Source organism: Ochotona princeps, chromosome 18, assembly GCF_030435755.1.
Source record: "Ochotona princeps isolate mOchPri1 chromosome 18, mOchPri1.hap1, whole genome shotgun sequence".
Lineage (NCBI taxonomy): Eukaryota > Metazoa > Chordata > Mammalia > Lagomorpha > Ochotonidae > Ochotona > Ochotona princeps.
This window is the reverse complement of record NC_080849.1, coordinates 30,968,765-30,990,129: the sequence shown is the minus strand read 5'-3', so window position 1 is coordinate 30,990,129 and position 21,365 is coordinate 30,968,765. Positions and strand designations below refer to the sequence as shown.

General features: G+C 36.4%; 1 protein-coding gene and 1 non-coding gene across 5 annotated transcripts in view; one reads left to right on the top strand and one right to left on the bottom strand.

Moving 5' to 3' along the window:
* Positions 1-21,365, bottom strand: part of NOL4 (nucleolar protein 4) — a 276,838-nt gene that overhangs the window by 148,843 nt on the left and 106,630 nt on the right. The gene's annotated exons all lie outside the window — the stretch shown is intronic.
* LOC118758120 (U6 spliceosomal RNA) lies at positions 16,828-16,931 on the top strand. Its single transcript, XR_004995546.1, has one exon. It is a non-coding gene; the product is annotated as a U6 spliceosomal RNA (small nuclear RNA).

Sequence of the window (21,365 nt, the reverse complement as noted above, 5' to 3'; positions counted from 1 at the left end):
CCAGCTCCCTGCTTGTGGCCTGGGAAAGCAGTTGAGGACGGCCCAAAGCTTCGGGACCCTAACCCGCATGGGAGACCCAGAAGAGGCTCCTGGTTCCCGGCTTCGGATCGTGCGCACCGGCCGTTGCGGCTCACTTGCGGAGTGAATCATCGGACGGAAGATCTTCCTCTCTTTCTCTCCTGTATATCTGACTTTGTAATAAAATAAATCTTTAAAAAAATAAATAAATAAAACGGCCCAACAGGAGAGCAATAGCTCAGTGAAATAAGCCAATCCCAAAAGTACAAATATTGTACGTTCTCTCTGACATCAGGCAACAGCCATGCAAAATGCAAAACAAGTAGATACATTGGTGAACAATCATACACATATATATGTGTGTGTGTATATAAATACACATATTCAGATGAACAAGTCAGATGAAAATGTGATGGTCAGAGTAAATACTGGAAGCAACTTGCATGCAGGTGACATGAATAAATGCTTTACTAAGTCATAAAATTGTTTTCAGATGATAAATACCTTGCATGATTTCAATCTCTTTATTTGCAGCTGAACATGAGATTTATTCCAAACAACATTTCATGTGTAGCTGAGAAGTGGTATTGTAATGCTCTGTCTATGTATGTTAGGAACAACCATTCTGTATTACTTAAACCCTCTTCCTGGCCTTTGGTTTGCTATGCTATTCATTACTGAATGTGGATTATGGAAGTCCCCGACTATCAGTGTTGCATTCCCAGGGACAGTTGGAGAAAAGTTTCCAGTGGGAATTCTACAAAAAGAAGAGAAATGCCGTAGAACAATGTAGGCAGTGCAAACATGCAGCAGAAGAAAGAATTCTAGAGCTAGAAGACAAATCCTTGAAAATATTTAAGTCATACAAATTAAAAAAAAAGTAAAATTCAAGATAATGGTTGGTATTTATGCAAGGTTACCAAACAACCAAACATCCATGTCTTAGGAATTCTTGAAGGCATGGAAAGACGGAATGGGTTCAATATAATAATGGCAGAAAACTTGCCTGCTTTGGAGAAAGAGACAGCAAATCACAAAAGTGCACAGAATACCTAAAAGGTGAGATTATAACAGACATTCAGAATACACATTCAAACTTTCAACAACAAAACATAGATGCTGATAGGCACAAGAGAAATGTCAGATCACCATCAGAGAATCCCCAATTAGACTAACAGCTGATTCCTCAACAGACACCGCAAAGGCTGGGAGAGAATGGAAATATTTGATACAAGACTGAAATCACAGAAACTGTCATGCAAAAAATCTGTATCCAGCAGAGTTCTCATTTACAAATTCAAGTGAAATATAGATCTTCCAAAGCAAATACTTTTTCTGCCTTACAAATGATTCTTTAGTATGTGTTACACACAGAAACAAAGAGTGACAGTCCACATTACTAAAGAATTTGAGAGCAGAATATCTAGTAATAAACAAAGGAAATCTAAAACAAACAACAGAAGTATTTACAGAAAAAATTCTAGGACAAAGTTTGTTACTTATCGATAGAAATATCTTGAATGTATACTGCCTAAATCCTTCAATTAATATATATAGAATCATGGGGCAGATTAAAATCCAAGTATTGACTGGCTTGCTGGCTATGAGAAACATACTTCATCAACAAAGACATGAACAGACTGCAAGTGAAAGGACAGAATAACATATTCCAGTGCTAACAGAAAGCACAATGACTAGGTTAACCATGGTAATTTCTGGTATTTAACAGACTTCAACACAAACACTGTCAAAAAGAGATGAACAGGGCATTATGTAAGGATTCAGGGAGAAATTCAGCAGCAAGACATGACTGTGGTAAACGTTTATACACCCAGTGCCAGGGTGCCTGGCTTCTTCAAATAAAATTAATGTATTTAAAGGGAAACAGACTGCAACACAATAGTAACGGGACACTTAAGTTAGTCATTAACTCAAGAAATTCTACAAACTACGTAAACACATTGAGACTGAATACTGCACACTAGCAAATAGTGGGTTATGGAAGATATCAAAGTAAATGATCTAACAATGCATCCCAAAGAACCTAGAAAAACAAAAAATCAAACACAAAGTCAGTAGCAGAAGAGCTAACCATTAGTCAGGGGAAAGAAATTAAAGTGCTACATCACTAACTCATCCATCCCAAAATGAAGGGAAAAGACTCAAATCAGTAAAACCAGACAAAGAGGAGATATTACAACAGACACCATAGGAAAAAAAATCACCGGGGAGATATATATATATATATATATATATACACACACATATATATGTATACACACACATACATATATATATACATATATACATATATACACATATATATATATACACACATATACATATATATACATATATATACATATACATACATACAAATTGGAAATTACAAGAGAAATGGATAGATTTCTGGATATATACAATCTACCAAAATTGAACCACAAAGGCATGGAAAACTCAAATATACCAATAACTAAAATGGAGATTGGAACATTCATAAAACCCTTCCAACAAAGAAAATCCCAAGACCAGATGGCTTAGCTGTGGAATTCTACTTTTAAAGAACTGATTTTCAAGTGTTTTCAATCTATTACAAACAATTGAGGATACTCCCAAACTCCTTCTGTGCGGCACCATTTAATTTCAGAAACAAATAATAGATGAAACAATGAAAGAGAGCTTTAAACCAAAAAACGCTGATGAATGTAGTATTCGAATGTCTCCAACAAAATACTATTAGAATATAGTTATTCTACAAAGTGGAATATATCCCTGGTATATGGGACTGTTTCAATATATAGAAATTAGAAAATGTGATACGCACACACACCACACTAACAAATTGAACAGTAAAACCAATATGGTTATCTGATGCAGTTAAAGCATTTAATGAAATATGACACCCTTTTATGATAAGAAAAAACCTTAAGAATATTCGATAAAAAAGAAACACTGATCAACATAATCAAGGCAATACACAGTAAAGCAACAATCAGCATCATATTGTACAGGGAAAATTTGGAAACATGTTCACTAAGACCTCAAACCAGAAAAGGTTGCCCACCTTCATCATTACTATTCCATGTAGTTCTTGCAGTTTTATCCATGTCTATTAAGCAAGGAAAAGAAGTGAAATAGGTATAAATTGGAAAGGTAGAAGTCAAGATAGCCCCACCTTAGATGACATAATTCTTTATATACAGAAACTAAAAAACAACTAAGAAACTATTGACATGAAATGCTCCATATTTTTCCTACATACTTATGCCTTTTGTAATAAGATCTTGTGATATAATTAATCAGCCATCCACAGAAGCTGATTGTATATTATCATCTAAGGTGATGCAATTCTCACACTAACCAGGAGTCCAGCTTCACATCAATTTTAATACACATATGCACAGACACACTCATGAACACAATTTTGCACCTGATTTGGTGCTTAAAAAACACCACAATACCGGGGGCGGGGAACCCTATAATGTCATTTGTTTTGTTTAGGTTTGTTTTTTTTTTTAAGATTTATATTATTCTTATTGCAGAGTCAGATGTGCAGAGAGGAGGAGAAACAGAGAGGAAGATCTTCCATCTGTTGATTCACTCCCCAAGCAGCCACAACGGCTGAAGCTGAGCCAATCTGAAGCCATTAGCTAGGAACCAAATCTGGGTCTCCCATGCAGGTGCAGGGTCCCATCCTCCACTGCTTTCCCAGGCCACAAGCAGGGAGCTGGATGGGAAGTGGAGCTGCCAGGATTAGAACTGGCAAACATATGCGATCCTGGTATATGCAAGGCGAGGAGGACTTAGCCACTAAGATACCATGCCAGGACCTTGTTTAGGCTTTTAAATTAAGCCTAGGAAAAAGACAAGACATTCTTTCCTTTGTATAGTTACCACTGTAATTACCTGACCAAGTCACACTCAAATATGTTTTATGCAATGAAAACAGAACAAAATTCCAAAAGTGTGGGAAAATGATCTTTCAATGAACATCTGCTCTTTTTCTGTATCAGTCTCTAAGACCAATTTTAATAGATGCTAGGAAGTCACATTTGGAAAACACAAGTTAGTGTTTATCTAAAAGCATTGGATGGTCAACAAATATGTAATGGATTAGGTTGGCTTGAATCTTTGAGAATAAAAATCATGTCTTCCACATCTCAACTCTAAACCTACGTTGCATGGAGACAGAAAATGGATGCAAGATACTGGTCATAATTATCAATACTAACCATCAAAACATAGAAATGATTAATGAATTTCTTTAGCCTTAAGACTCTGTGATTAGTCTGAATTCAACTGAAAAAAATAAGGTAGAACATAATTTCAGGACTTGCAAATGGCTTTTATGTCTATTCATTTCAACTATGAGAATTTCCCAATATCCCCATGAATACCACCTCTTTGCATGAATACCAACTTCCTATATGTAAGGCTGTAGTCAAAATGATACACACTTTTCTCTGTCTTGGTTCCTAGTTTTTTTTTCTGCTAGATAAAGTCCCCACCTCTCTAAGATTCTCTCTGTTTTCTTTCAAGTCAGAAGTGATATCCACTAGAAACACATCTGTATATTTACCACCTCAAGAAAAAAATGGAATTCCAATGCACCTACATCTACCAGGGACTTGTCTTATTATATTGTAAGTGTCATTAATAAAGTAACATTTCCTGACTGTGAAAAATTATATATTACAACTGTATATGTACATTTTGTCATAAAGCTTAGAATAAATACACTGAATCATTTTTAAAAGCCCTACTAGAATTTGAAAGACAAAAGCTAAAATATATGTGCTTAATAACTATATTATCTTTTTACCAATTTCTCTGCCTTCTTTTTCTGCCTAGCATGGAAAGTCCATCAGAACGCTCAATCATTCTCTCGCCTTTTTCTCACCCAATTTTTGGGTTGCACATAAAGGGTCTTTGTAAGATGCAGTTCACATTCTTTATTGAGTTCCCATCAACTTCACTTTTATTTCAAACATCATATCACACCAAAATAAGTGTTAGAAATCACCTGGTGTATTAATGGTAAACATGCAAGTTCATTAATACCTAGTATACATATGCCACATATTTGATTTATTTTTCTCAACTCAATAATAATTATTTTCATTTTATATAATACTAGGGTTTAAAGCCCTGGCTTAATTCTCCAGCCTTCTTTCCCAACATTAAGCTAAAAGTGTTTTACTTTACTCTCATGTTAAATCAACCTGCCATCTTCTTCTGTTATAATTCTCTGGCTAATCCTGACTTTTCTGTTAAGATCTAGCTCAGTATCTGCTGACTCTTAGAAGTCTCACCTGACTGTCTCTAGACTGACAGATGTTCTTGTCTACAGGGTACTTTTTGAAGGCTTCAACCACTATTTTCTGGGATCACTGGTTTCAAGTAATGTCCCTGAGAGACCTAAACATGCCATGGTCCTCCACTTATAAAATACCCTCTCTGTATCTGGACCCGTGTGGGATTTCATTTAACCAACAGGTTAGACATTTATCCTGTGTAGGTTCTGGACCTAAGTATTGAGAAATTCTGTTAATTCCTGCAGGTGAACGCAAGAACTAAGGCCAGGAGCAGTCCAGACCAGGTCAAGTTACAGTACCCAGTGGCATATGTGTGGGTCAGGTCTGGGGGTGGGCTAGGCTGAGCCAGTTCATAACACCTACTGGCAGATCTGAGAACCAGGATGGGGTGCAGGACAGGCCAGGTTGGGCAACAGCATCAGACAGTCCACATTAGGGCCAGGACTGGGAGCTGGCTATGCCGGGTTGGGCAGCAGCACTCACCAACATGAACTGGACCAGGAGGCAGACCTGGCTGGGCCAGGCTATAGCACCAGCCGCCAAATGCCGAGGTGAGATGGGCCATGCCAGACTGGGCTAAAGCACCCACCAGAACATGCGAGACCCAAGGTTGGAGGGGTGTGAGTTGATTAAAGGAGCTGTGAGGACTCCCCTAGCTGGTGAGCATGAGAGTTGGGACTGGGAATTGACCAGGCCAGGCAGGATACCAACACCTATTGGTCTACATGTGAACTGTAAGGTTAGGGGAGAATCAGGATGGACCAACTGACTGTGTCCACTGGTGCAGGCATGAGCCAGCATAAGGGCAGGCTGTTTGGGCCTTGCCACAGCATCAGCTGGCAAGTGCTAGGATTAGGGGCAAGTACTGTCGAATTAGAATGCAGAACCACCTGGAGAGTGCAAGATCTGGGACAGGGAGAGGGTCCTGCAGAGAAACTGTGGGCAGCTCTCTGTTGGGCTGTAACTCCCACTTGTGAACATGAGAACCAGGACAGTGGGAGGGCCTGGCTGTATAGACGGTGACACCGCTGGCGTGAGTGTGGGTTGGAGGATGAAGTTGGATGGAATTAGGCTTCAACTCCCAATGATGTGTACGAGAATTAAATGCAATGTGGGACAGACTGGACCTTCCACTGCACATGATGATAGGCACAGGAACGAGACATGCGGGTCGGCTCAGTGCAGGTTATTAGCGGCTGCTCTGACTGGGCTGCAGCTCCAATGGTGTACATAAGTATCAAGTGTATTGTGGGCAGGGTTGGGCTGGGTCACAGCATCCATCAGTTTGCATAAGAGATGGTGCTGGAGATAGATCTGACCCAGAATTTGCATCTACCAATGTGTGTGTAGGTTGATGTGGATGATAGAATGAGCCAGACCCCATACTGGCAGGCTCACACAGGAATTAGGTCTAGGATCACCTCAGATGAGATTTCTTTGAGGGTCTCCACAACTAAATAGCTGGGCTTTGAACTCCAACCATGGGAAGAATGGCAGGAACTGTGATCGGACAGTGGAGAACATGTGTCACAACTGGGCCTCCTCAGTGGCTTAGAAAGAGCAGTGGACGGCATACCCAGAGGCACATGGAGGATATGGCAGTCCATTGGAGTCTGCAGAGGACATATGGTACCATATAGAGGAAGGAAAGTAGAACAAATTGGTCAACCACTCCAGCAAACACTGACAGCAAACATCTGGGTGAATGGAGACTCTAAGGTGGACTATGTCAGCCAACGGACCACGGAAGGACTTCCTCATCGTTGGATTGGCGAGACGGACAATGTTTCAGAACTATCGAAACCACTTAGGCCCGGCAGCGTGGCCTAGCGGCTAAAGTCCTCGCCTTGAACGCCCCGGGATCCCATATGGGCGCCGGTTCTAATCCCAGCAGCCCCATTTCCCATCCAGCTCCCTGCTTGTGGCCTGGGAAAGCAGTCGAGGACGGCCCAATGCATTGGGACCCTGCACCAGCGTGGGAGACCTGGCAGAGGTTCCTGGTTCCCGGCATTGGATCGGCGCGCACCGGCCGTTGCGGCTCACTTGGGGAGTGATACATCGGATGGAAGATCTTCCTCTCTGTCTCTCCCCCTCTCTCTGTATATCTGACTTTGTAATAAAAATAAATAAATCTTAAAAAAAACCCACTTGAACAGAACCCTCAGAACATGCTTCACAATGAAGACCCTGGGATGACATCAGGTGGCTTTTTCCCATCCTTGGGTATTGAGGCAGATGGGAGGCTGGGTGTGGCTTCTCCCCTTATCTCCTCCCTTCTCCCAGATACAGAAAGAAGGAAAAGAAAATGTGGAAATAATGGTCTCATTATTTTCCCCTAGTCTTCAACCCTTCCCACCATAATCAATTATGTGGACATGATCAAAAATTGAAAAAAAAAAATCTTATTTCTCCTTATGCTCCTTGTGGTTTCTTGATTTATAAGTAAACGTAAGTCACTACTCCTGGAAAACCTATATGTAGATACCATGTGGAGAAGCCACACAAAGAGTAAGAGGCCCTAATATAGGAAGGGGACAAAAGGTCCTGTTGTCTTACTGTCCCAACATGTTAACTTAGATCCGTCTCCTGGCTTTGTTCCTCCGAAGCCTCAGGCATTGAGGAGGCCACATCCGACCTTCGAGGGCAGTCACATCCTCAGAAGACTTCAGGAACAGCCACATGAGGAACTGCAGATGCACGGATTAGCTAAGATATGTCAACAACACTATCACAGGAGATGTTAGACAGGTTTTTGTTTTAAACAGTTGTGCTCTGGCCTGGCACAGTAGCCTAGTGGCTAAATCCTTGCCTTGAATGTGCCAGGATCCCACACAGGTGCTGGTTCGTGTCTTTGCTGCCCACATCCAAATCAACTCACTAGGAAAGCAGTACAGGATGGTCCACAGCCTTGGGACCCTACACCCTTGTGGGACACCCAGAAGCTCCTGGCTCCTGGCTTCACATCAGCTAAGATACAGTCGTTGCAGCCACTTGGGGAGTCTATCAGCAGATGGAAGCTTTTTGTCTCTATAAATCTGCCTTTCCAACAAAAATAAATCAATCTATGCTCTGTGGGGTTTTTTTTTACATTTTTATTTTTTATTTACTGAACTCAACACATTTTATTTTTGCTTTTTACAAAACATTTTTATGAAGTGAGCAAACATTACGTCTTTCATGATATAGGTATAAGAGCACAGTGATACTTCCCAACCTACTCCCTCCTGCCTGTGTCCCCCCACCTGCCATCCTCATTCTTCCGTTTCATGCAACAGTAGAGCATTATCATGTCTTGTCTCCCCATCTCTGAACACCTTGAAAGTGAACCTGCATAACAGCCCCCTCACTAGCCACAATGCTTACACAATATTTTGTACCGAGTGGTTGTCAACCAATGTTCATGAATGAGTGAATGAACTTAATTACTCTCAATTTGAGCACAGAAAAACCCCAAACAACTACATTTTTATACTTTGAATTTTGAAGCAATTTTAACAGTACTGTTTTGCAGAATTGTGTACTTTATCATTCTGTATTGTTTAATCTATTTGTCGATCTATACCACACCACCTAAATTTCCACTCACTACCTTATTTTTCCACTGCTTTGACAGCTTGTTAAAATATCATATGCTACTAACGCGGGCCATTTATAATTTGTTTCTGTTACATTTCCTATTCCCCATTAACTATAATTGCTTGAAGAATCATGGAAGGATTGCTCATTCACTTATTTTCTTGGTTTGCTCTTTGATTTATCCAAGTTCCTGAAATTTTGACTAGTAATATCAGACACCTAATATTTGCTGGTTGATTTGAGTCATTATTTCTGGAAGAAATAATTTCTGGAATAATTATTTCTGGAATAAATAATGGAACAAATGAACACATCTGGGGGATAATACTGTGAAGAAAAGCAGACCTAAGAGAAGCTACACAATTAGTGTCCCTTGGGAAGGACTATGGAACAGATTTCAGAAGACTTGAAATCTGACTCCCGTGTGACTTAACAACTACTCCAGAAGGAAAGTCTGGCTGGGAATAAGATAATGCAAGTGACATGCCCTGACCTCCTCAGAATAAGTGCTATGCAAATGAAGAAAGCCTTCATTCCTGCTTACTGCATAACTTAGTTCAATTCACAAAGGCATCTGACTCCAGAAAATAGATTTTCACATTAACTTAAAGGAATGTGTGAGACTGATATGCGCTAAGTGGGTTGAATTTCATAGAGAAAGAAACCCTAAATTTAAAAACAAAATAACTTAAAGATTAACATATGCATTCCCTTCAATGTCCATAAGAGCATAATTAATAAATAAAATGAGGGCATTTGACCTAACAGTTAAGATACTGGTTAAAATGTCCACAGCCTATACACAGATATAGAACTCTGCTCTTGCTGCCTGCCTCCCATCAGTACAGCAATGGGGACAGCCCAAAGTAACCAGGCTCCTGCAACCCATCCAGGAAACTTCTGGTTCTGGTTCAGTGCCTCCAGAGACATTCTGAACAACTGGGGAGAGAACCAGAGGATGGGAGTCCTTGTTTGTTTCTCTCGCTCTGTCTCTCCATCACCCAATATGTTTATCTTTTTTCTGTTTCTCCTTGTGTATCTCTACAGCTGTCAAATTTTTAAAAATTATATGCATGTCTTTAGCGTAATTATTCATTAATAAGATGCTTCCTGAATTATTGTAGAACCAATAAATTTATTTCAGAAGTGCTCTTACACAGATGGTGGGCAAGAAAAATATAATGAGATAGAATTGTGACCATTCAAATCTCACTGACCTAAGTCTTTGGGAAGGGAAAAGCAAACTAACCTCTGTGGTTTTAACTTGCAACAGCTGGAGAGCTGGTTCTTTGGAAGGATGCCTTAGTCACGAGACAAACTCAAGTGATGGTAGCTGGGAGTTAAGACGTTCCCTTAAGTGTTAACATGTGATCTAACTTAATGCACTCTTCAACACACATCTCCAATACTTCTGGAATATTACTCCTGCGTTAATTACAAAGGTAGCTTAAGGGAGGGACAATGAATTTATTATTTCCTCATTTCTTTAGAAGCATACACAAATGACATAGCCAGTTTATAATAATACTCTTTCGTTTGTATTGTATTTTGAGTAATGATTTAGTAAAAATATTATAAATTCATTGAGGTAAAGGGATCATTTTGCATTCTTACAATATCTGGAAAAACTGAACTATCAGTAGTTAACATGATCAAATTTGCTACAATTTATAATTTTGTGATATTAGTAACCACATTTTTCTTTAATCATCTTTAATATATTAGCTAGACTGAAATGTGCCCAAAAAAGGAAATAAAGTCCACAAAGCTAAATCAAAGCAAAAAAAATAAAGATTAAGAATGATTCAAGTGAGGGGAGTGGCCAAGGAAGAAAATGAGAAATGAAATAAGAAATATCAAAAATATATTTTACTGAAACTAACAAGAAGATTGAGCTTACAGAACAAAAGATGAAAAGGAGTAAAAGTCCTGTAGAAGAGAGATAATGAGAAAATATAGTAATTTTAATAAGTCTTTTGGATAAAGAAATTTAGCACCAAATGTTGGATATTAGATCTCAATTAGGTACATGAGTCTAACATGAAGGGTGAGAAGAATGTAAATATAAATCTTTTCCTAAGAGTTTTACTGCCTTACATCAGCTAGAATATTGTAAGTTAGCCAAACAGGAATAGCCCCCTTTTCATAAATGTGGTGAAACTAGACAGGTAGTAACACTTGGTATTTCAGTTTCATTCCCTATTTGCTCCAGTTTGCATTTAGAAAGTGTCAAAAAAAAAGATCATTTGATTTTCAAAAGTCAGTAATAATAGATTCAGTTTCACCAACATATGATCACGTTTTTATAGTTCAGAATTAGGACAAGCAGGAGGTGGGGCACATCATGTCACAGAAGGAAGTCACTTGGACTTTGATACTAGCAAGTTGAAAACCACAGTGCCTATCACACATGAAATTAACTATATAAAGAGTGAAATGTTCTGGATGTTTGAATTAAAAGCAATTTGTAATCAGAAAGGTAGTTTACAAAAGTAGTTATACATTATTAAATTTGTAATGCAATTGCTATTTATCAAGAAGTATAAAGAGAATGTACTTATTGGTGCTAATTGCTTTCTATTGATACTGAAGCCTCCTTCTGCATAAGTGGGAAGAAGTATCTCACCTCTCAGCACTCATTCATTCTTTCATCATTCATATTTCTGTATGAAATACAGACAAAAAATGAAAATCTATTCCCAAACGGGGTGGAAAAGGAAAAGGAAAATCATAGCCACACCTTGAATTAGTCAACAGAGTGACCACATTAAAAGAAGCCAAGGTGAAAAAAAGGCAATCTTGACATCAACAGCCAATGTTTAAACACTCAGCCAAAAGTCTGAGCAATCACTCCCTTAAAAGGATTAGTGTGATCCTGCAATCCCATAATAAGTCATGTGATTCTTTCAGTTCCTATTACCCAAGTACTCAATAGTCTAGACTTCATCCATTAACTATTCCATGCCCATGTCACTTTATGATGTGGCTGAATGGTTCTGTTCCTAAAAAACTTATAATTATGAGATAAAAGAGCATCATATAAAGTCAAGCATAATCCACACAATATAACTGATACAATTCAATTTTTGAAACACAAAATACTCTTTCATAGATACAATATTATTTTCTTAAGTTTATTTATTTATTTGAAAGCCAGAATGACACAGTGAAAGAAGAGAGGAGAAAGTGTAGGGGAAAGCAGGAGAGGCAAAAGGGCAGAATAACAGGCAGGAGAAGGGAAAGGTAATTCTATTTACTAGTTCACTACCTAAATGCAAAATGGACAAGGTTAGACCAAAACCAAGAGCCTAGAATTGCATCTGAGACTCCCACAGAGGTGGCAGGAGGCAAAGATTTAAGCCATCATCCATCGCCTCCTCCAGGTGGATGAGGCTTGGGTGAGAAAAGGTGGATGAGAATTGGAGGCAAGACTCCATCCTAAGCACTCCAATATAAGATGCGGGTATTCTGCTTGGATCATAGGATTAACCCTCGACACTACAAGCCCTGCCCCAAGATGACCATTACTAAAGGACCAAATAAATACAGGGAAAATAAGAGGCGAACCAGTGGACTAAACAATTTCTCTTTCATTTATTTCTGTTCTAGGTTGAAATCTGAATGAAGCAAATGAATGACTAAAGAATGGTGAAGGCTCTAAATAACAAGGCATTTCCATTAACACCACATATATATATAACATTATTGTGATCACTCTCATTACTTTGTATGATTGTACAGAGTCCCAGGCTCCATGTCATTTTCATGCCTCTTACATGTTACAATATCACAAAAAGCTAAAACTCTATATAATTAGTTTAGAAGTTCACTTGTGAACGATCAGTAAAATTGCAAAATCTGACCTCCAACAGTTCAAAATAGGAAAGTTTTCTTAAGGACCACAGAGTAGAACACACATTATCCTGGTAAACTAGCATGCATCCTATGTCACTAAATATTCATTCTATGCCACCAAATACACCTAAATCATCGCTACTACAAAAACTTTCTTTTGATTTCGTAAATAAATAAATAAATAAACAATAGCAGTGTGCAACAGTGTAACAAACAAGAGTGTAATGGTGAATCGTGGCACATAAGACTCTTATTTACAGGAATATAAATCAATCATTGTATACATTTCTGCGGTGTGTCTATACATACCATTCATAGCTCCCCAGAACTGAATTCATTCAAGTCCTACAAATACTCTGAGAATACTATCTATTTGCTACTGAAAGGAGCTCATAATACTTCCACGGAATGCAAATGTCAAAAATCATGATTTTTATCCCCCGCTGTTTTTGAAAAAAAAAATTACTGCTTCTCTAAAACATATACAGTATTTACATTATAGAAAACAAGATCTTTAGGAATTCTGATGTTCTACAGAACCAACTCAAAAATACATGCTATATCCTTGAATAAAAAGAGCTATCCAAATAAGGATATGACTGCATTATTTAAAAGAGAAAGAAGTACAGTATAATTTAGAAACTAGCACAAAAATCTAGTTCAGTGCATTTTAAGATGTGTTAAGAGGGATACTAAATGCCTGAAAAAGAACACAGCCATTTACAGCTCAGTTTAGTCTCTATCAAATCCCCATTCATCTCATAAATCCATTTGTCTAAGTAAAACATTTAGTACTTACTAATTTTGTTTGGAAATTGAAGAGTTAAAATAAGACTTAATAAAAGTTTATTAACTATCATGTAAACTCATTTGTAACATTATTTCACTTCTATGCATTCCTCCTTAAATGTCCATAACAGTTTACATGATGTTAAACAATGCATCCTAAAATCTAGAGCTCAAAGCAGCAAAATAATAGCTATAAATTCATCTAATTTAGAAAATTTAACATATACCTCTTTATTTATTACAGTTACATGTAACACATTAATTCTTCACTGTAGATAATTTGTTCCTTCTTGAAAGGTATCAAAGCAGGTTATAAGAGATTTTTAAGATTTTATTAAATAAAATACAAAGTTAGTGTATCCTTAGATTATTGCAACTATAATTTTTATATTGTTTTCCCAATTATTTTAGTCTTTACTCATGAAGAAAATATCAGACAAAATTCTACGATTTTAAATAATATAAATTTGTTTCAAGAGAAAATATTTTGGAACCCATTAAAATATATGAAATTACATACATTACTTTTGCAACCTCAAGCTTTATTCATTTTATAGACCTGCAATACTTAAAAGCTGCAGGGAGTTGTTGGTTGAGAGTATTCATGTCAAATGAGCACTGAAATTTTCTGAAGCTATTATAAAAAATACTTTAATTCCATACATTTGAAAAGTGTTTTAACATTGACAAACATCATTGGAATATGAAGTCTAAATCTATATTACTTCTCTGCATGACAAACTTCAATCTTGGTTCAAGAAACTTGTGTTTTTATTTTCTTTTCGCTTTGTAATAATAATCCCAAACTCTAGCGTCGTCACATGACAGCATAATCTATTAGAGGCCTATATCCACAATGCCATGATACATTACATAGCAGAATGTTAAACTTGCAATTGTTACTAAAGAACTATTATACTGTGATAATATGGGGGAAATGGTGGCAAAAAAAAAATGGGGACGAAGGTGAGTAGAGGTAAGGAGAAATCCCTTTATCTACAAGCTGTATCATGTAAAATAATAATATCAACAAAGGCACCGAGCCATGGTAAAACAAACAAAAGCCTCTCAATCTTTTAGCTTGTGACAACATTCTACAGACATAGAACAACAAAATAAGAAAAATTCCCTTCCATCCTATTACATTTCATGGAGGGAGAAAGAAAAGAAAATATTAAATTTACTACATAGATAGTGGAGAAACATAAATATTTTAGATTAAAAAATAGAGCAGAGGAAATTATTGTGGATTAAACAGGACTTGGGTGCCCAATTGCACGTCAGTGTCTAACCTTTGAAAATGTACATTAAGGTTTCCTGGATTAAAGAGCAAAGGTTTATTCTAATTGTGGTGTCTGAGAAAAGCCAGTCTTTAGATCACTGTGCTCAGAGGCTATTTCTAGAGAGGCGGGTTGACTATTTCAGTGGAGTAACCTACCTTCTCCCTAAGCTTATGAGCCACTATATGAGGTTTCCTTCCCACCTATTTTACCATTGCCAGCCCCCATCAGACACAAGACTAATGAGGACACGGGATATGCACCATGAACTTGTAAAGTGAAAGCTGAAGTACATTTTTCCCCCAAGAAATTCCTCTCAGTATTTCAGTTAAAGTAATGAAAACCCCATAGACACAGAAGAGCATAGAGTTTTCAATTTAAGGAAATGGTCATTTAAGACTGCACTGGGGAGATGTCAAAGTAATATCTTTAAGGTCACAATGAGGTTAAAAAAAAAAAAAGAAATCAAATATTTTAGGCAACAGTGCCAACAGGAACAAAGCATCCTTAAACCAGCATATTTATTGCATGTTTTGGGGGCAGCAGGGAGGATATTACATTTATGCCATTTGAAGAAGCTTCAACTTTATACTGAGATGAACAACCAAAGACAAAAGTCATTTAATCATTTCAGTAGGTATAGATAAGACATTTGATAAAATTGAACATTCCTGGGCCTGGCGTGATAGCATGGTGGTTAAAGTCCTCGTCTTGCACCCGCCGGGATCCCATATAAGCACTGGTTCTAATCCCATCTAGCTCCCTGCCTGTAGCCTGGGAAAGCAGTTGAGGATGGCCCAAAGCCTTGGGACCCTGCACCCGCGTGGGAGACCTGGAAGGAGCTCCTGGCTCCTGGCTTTGGATGGGCTCAGCTCCAGCCATTGCAGCCACTTGGGGAGTGAACCATCAGATGGAAGATCTTCCTCTCTGTCTCCCCTCCTCTCTGTGTATCTGCCTTTCCAATAAAAATAAATAAATCTTTTAAAAAATTAACATTCCTCCATAGTAAAAACTAAGTAAAAGAGGTAGAGTGGGAACAATCTCAACTTAATAAAAGCAAAGATACTGCTAAAGAACTACACAAAATAAACAAATTCAAATAAAGTAAATTATAACTAGTCACGGATCATCAAAACAATTCTATGTGAAATTATAAGAAGCTAAATTGTGATTGCATATGTACAATTTTGATTGCTCTTGTTAGCAATCAGCAGCTAAACATTAACAACTTATAGAAAGAAAAACATCAACTAAGCAGAATGAAACAAATCTTTAAAAATTGTTGGATGCCAATTAAATAGGAAACATAAAAAAAGAAACACACTTATAAGTTGATTTTTGACAATATTTACAAAACCAATTTTAAGGAAAAAATTTATAGTAGGTTATCACTACTATAAAAAGGAGATACTAAAATTAGGAAGTACTGGTGACATCATTACAGATTCTACAGAGATTCAAAGAATAATAAAGTAATTTCTCGATGTTGGAAAGCAAGGAATTCAAGAAATGAGAATAAAGTGGAAATATTCCCTTATAGACACAATTGTAAGTAAATAAATAAAGATAAATAGCCCTTCTTTTCAAGTAGGAGAGCTAAAAAGAAATAGGAACAAGGAAAATACTCAAATAAAAACGGACACATATTTCTGTCAAGAAAGAAAGAGCAAGAAGGGTTATTAGCAAATACAGTTGTTATATGCTCATAATATTTACATGGAAAAAATAATGCAAAATTATTTTCTTAGACAAGAAACATGGTATAACTAAACTGGGAAGAAATGACATAAAAGATATGTTAGTAATCCATAGTTCCTCTGACACATAGTGTTCAAGGATTTAGCTTATAACATACAATGCAGCTTTTAGATAATAAATCCTGAGATCACAGATATCTTGTCTAAATTGTTTATTACTGAGGCCCCAGCATTGGACAAGCCTTGTTAAATGCTCCAATGTTAAGGATAGAGGGAATACCTTAAGCCCAGTATACGGTGCTTTCTTCAGCAGCACATATACTAAAACTGGAATGATGCAGAGATTAGCATGGTCCCTGTCCAAAAATGACACAAAAATTCATGAAGCATTTCATTTTTAAACTCCCTTTGTATAATTTCAATGTATATTCAAGGTAAATTTTTGAAAACTGCTGTTTTCATATGACATTTAAATTGGAATAAAGCTTAGTTAATAAAAAATAGTACACTAGAATTTTGAAACTTATGAAATACAGAAATACTAGGTAAAAATTCATCATCATTCATTACAGTATGTTGATCACATGATAATCATTTCTCTTCAGTTGAACACAAGGAAAAGATACTTAAATATGCACATGAAAAAATCAATTAACATATAGAGAAACTTCAATCAGACTCACTACTGATCTCTCGAGAAAATTCTACAGGCAAGAAGAGAATGGAGTGACATATTTTAGATTCTAAACACAAAAAATTGTCAGCCCAGAATAACTTACCCAGCAAAGCTTTCTATTGTCTTTGAAAATGAAATAAAATTCTTCCAAAGTAAAGGAAAGCTCAAAGAAGTTGCCTCTTCCAGACTTGCCCTACAAATGATACTTAAAGATGTTCTCTTAACAGAGAAAAGGAATAGTACCTACCAAAATCAAAGGTAAATGTGGAAAATACTGCAGTAACATGACACCAGATAATTAAGTCAAATAATGAACAATCCATTGCTAAAAGGACAGGACCAAATTACTACCTATCCATGTTACCCTGAATGTAAATGGCCTAAACTCATCAATTAAATGTCACAGATTACCAGACTGTATCAAAAACAAAACTCATCTATCTATTGCCTACAGGCGAGGCTGGCTACTCATCAGCAAATATATGCAGAAACTGAAAGCAAAAGGATGAAAAGAGATATTCCAGGAAAATGGAAAAGAAAAACGAGCTGGTGTAGCCATTCTTATATCAGATAATGTGAATTCTGATGTGAGAAACATTAAAAGTGATGAAAAAAGACACCACCTAATGATCAAAGGATCCAGTCAGTAGGAAGAGACCACCGTAATAGTCTCTTACGATGTTTTCCTTTTCATCTCTAATTTTACTTCGTTTTTAATCTCTTATTTTTTTGGCTAGCCGAGCTAAAAGTTTGTTTTGCTCATCTTCGTAAAAACGGTTTTCTTGTTGCAATTTATAGTTTTCTAGTTTCAATGCCATTTATTTTGTTGTGATTTCTATTATTTCTTGCTTCCCGCACATTTTTCTATTTTAATATGTCCTTGAGATACATTATTACATCATTTATTTGAGATATTTTGATTCTTTTGTAAGCAACAGAGGTTAAAATTGTCCCTTTCCATACTGTGCGTGCTATATATCATGGGTTTTGACATTGTTTCAGTTTTCATTCCTTCAAAATCCTTTTTTCCTTATTTCGTCATTGACATAGTTCATACAGTAGACTCATTTTCTTTAAGGTTTTGGATTTTCTTTTTCATTTCTTCAATGACACATTGGTCATTCAGTAGCAAATTTTTAACTTCCTGTTGTAATTTCTCTCTTTTTCTTCATGTTGTTGATTTTGTTTTATACATAGTAACTGTGCAATAAGACTATCATATCTAGATGTAAAGATATAATGGAGTATGCAGCTCTACTTACATATCAAAGATGGACTCCCAATGAAACTGTTATACATATTTTGAAAATATGATGCTGACTCTACCAATATCCATATCTACGATGTCAGGATATACTTAAATAGCAGAATGAAGGACTTAGTCTCTTCAACATATGCTACTGGAAAAAACTAACTATCCATATGCAGAAGTAAGAAGCAAGAACCCTACCTTTAGCCTTATAAAAAAAATCGGCTTTATATGGATCAAGGACCTAAACCCATACCCAGACATCATCAAATTACTAGAACAAAACAGAGAGCACTCTACAAGGCATAGTCATAGCATGGGCAAAGATGTCTTGGAAAAGACACTGAAAGCACGAACAATTGAAACCAAACTACATCAGAAAGAGAAATTTCTGTATAAGAGAGAGTTAAACAAAAAAAAAAGTAAGGAAGCAACCAACGAAATGGGAGAAAGTGTTTGCATTTAGCACAGCACAGAGAAGATCTATAAAGAGTTCCAGATTTTTCATAATAGAAAAGAAATAACCCTATTAAGAATTGGGCAAAGACATAAACAGGTATTTTTCAAAAGATGAAATTCAAAAGGATAATAGCCACATGACAAAAATGCTCAGTTTCTCTTGCTATTAGGAAAATACAAATAAAAAAATGACAGTGAGGTTCCACCTACTATTTGTGAGAATGGCCTACATACAGAAATCTGCAAACAATTGTTGGCGAGGGAAAATGCACCCTAATCTGTTGGTGGGAATGTAAACTAGTACAACCACTTTGCATGGCAGCATGGAGAGTGCTTAGGTAACTGAGAATTGATCTACCATATGACCTGCTTATCCCAAACTGGGAATATATCCAAAGGAATTGAAATCTGCATTTGAGAGAGTGACCTGCAACCGTACCTACAGCAGCACAAGTCACAATAATAAAGACATGGAATCAATCCAAATTTCCTTCAACAGAGGACTAGATAAAGAAACTGTGGTACATCTACCCAACTGAATACTCTCAGCCATAAAAAAGAATGAAGTCTTGTCATTTGCAGGAAATGGTCACACCTGGAAAAACATGCTGAGGAAAGTAAGCCAATCCCCAAAGGACAAATATCAGCTGCTCTGCTTGTTAGAAGCCAGCTAATATGGAAGGTTCCATGTATATATATATGGTATGATGCATATATACATGCATGGTAACATGTGGATATGAGTGTGTGTGATTGCTTAAATGTGTATATATATGTATATATAATTATATATTTCTGTGTATATATACAAATAAATATGCACACATAAATATGTATATATTTATATATATTAACTGTTCAAGTAAGTCTAGCATACTGGGAAAGTAAAGGTACCAGGCAAATATATCTCTCTATATAATAATACTAGGTTTTCTACTTTTTTGGTATTTATCATGTCAGGATGTTATAAAGTTAAACTTCTAACTGGTTCTAAGGGATGGTACTATGGTGATAATATGGTGAGGGGCAAGGCAGAATGGGAAATGAGGAGGAAGGAAGAAGAGGGGTATGCATGAACCCCTACATCTATAAAAACATATCATGGAAAAGTGATAATGATAAAAAAATATTTTAAGAGAAAAATAAAGCCATATAAGAAAGTTATCCTATATAGGGCAAACAACAATAATCTAACAACATGTGACAAAAAGTTTACTGATTAAACGGACTGAGGTAGAATATGTTTAGAGATGAAAATATTCTTGACAGTTCACATTAATGTTCCAAATGACACAGTGTTATTCTAATTTAGGCTGTTTTATTTTTTATTGCAAGTACATTCATAACTATTTTGGCTAATGCAGAAAAAAATTCCCAGAATGCTGGGAAAAAATATGCATGTCCCCTCTCCTTTTTTTAACAACTTGACACCATAATTTCAATTTTACTTTTCATCTTGGTAAGAGGATGAGGCCTGGTTGAATTAAATATGAAAGTGAAAAAGTGTCATTTCTACCAAACTTTGCAACCAGACTCTTCAAGCTATTGTAGATGTAGGAGACTTATCAGATTACAAGTCACTAAACCTTTTCAAATATCACCTTAAACAACCTAGACTGATATCCTCCTAAGCACCGGAGTTCAGAGTTCAAAGATGGGTTCCTTAACTCACACACATTCATTATATCCTTCACATAGAAAAATGTGAAGTGGCAAAAACATTTATTAGCACAAAAATATTTAATATTCCCATTGATCTTAAACCAAATATTTTATATATTTTGATAAATAGAAACATTAATTCAAATAAGACAGAAAGCACATATTTTTATCAACAAAACTGACTATGAAAGTTCTGTCACAGAGGGATAATTTGATCACCCTGTTTGGATCAGCACTGGACTGCCACATGGCACTTCATAATATATATACAACTGCTGTTGAAAAATTTCTTAAAAATAACTGGAAAAAGTTTACTACTTCATAAGTCTTTGAATGATGAATTCTCTGCTAATATTTGATCTCACTGCCCACAGACAAATTACCTGGATGTTTAGTCACACATTGGCATAAAAATGTCTATAATTAGGCAATAAATTTTTGCTTTGGAATCAAATGCAATTTATATATTCCTCTTAATAAGAAGCAAAGCAGATTTATTTCCTAATTATGTTGCTTTAAATGTATATTTATGCATACATAAATCAATACAAACATGTATGAGTGCATACATATATGCAATTTTGCATATATTTCAGTAAAGTACCAATGCCCAATAGCAACTTACAAACTCCATTTTCCTTAAAATGAAGTCATGGCACAGTAACTGAACAAAGTAGGGAAAAAGCAAACATAAATTATTCTATATTCTTAATATTAAATGGAATTAATTTCCTCTGAATAAGATGCATGCACAAAGAAGGAAAATTTTAATTCCAGATAAAATCACTA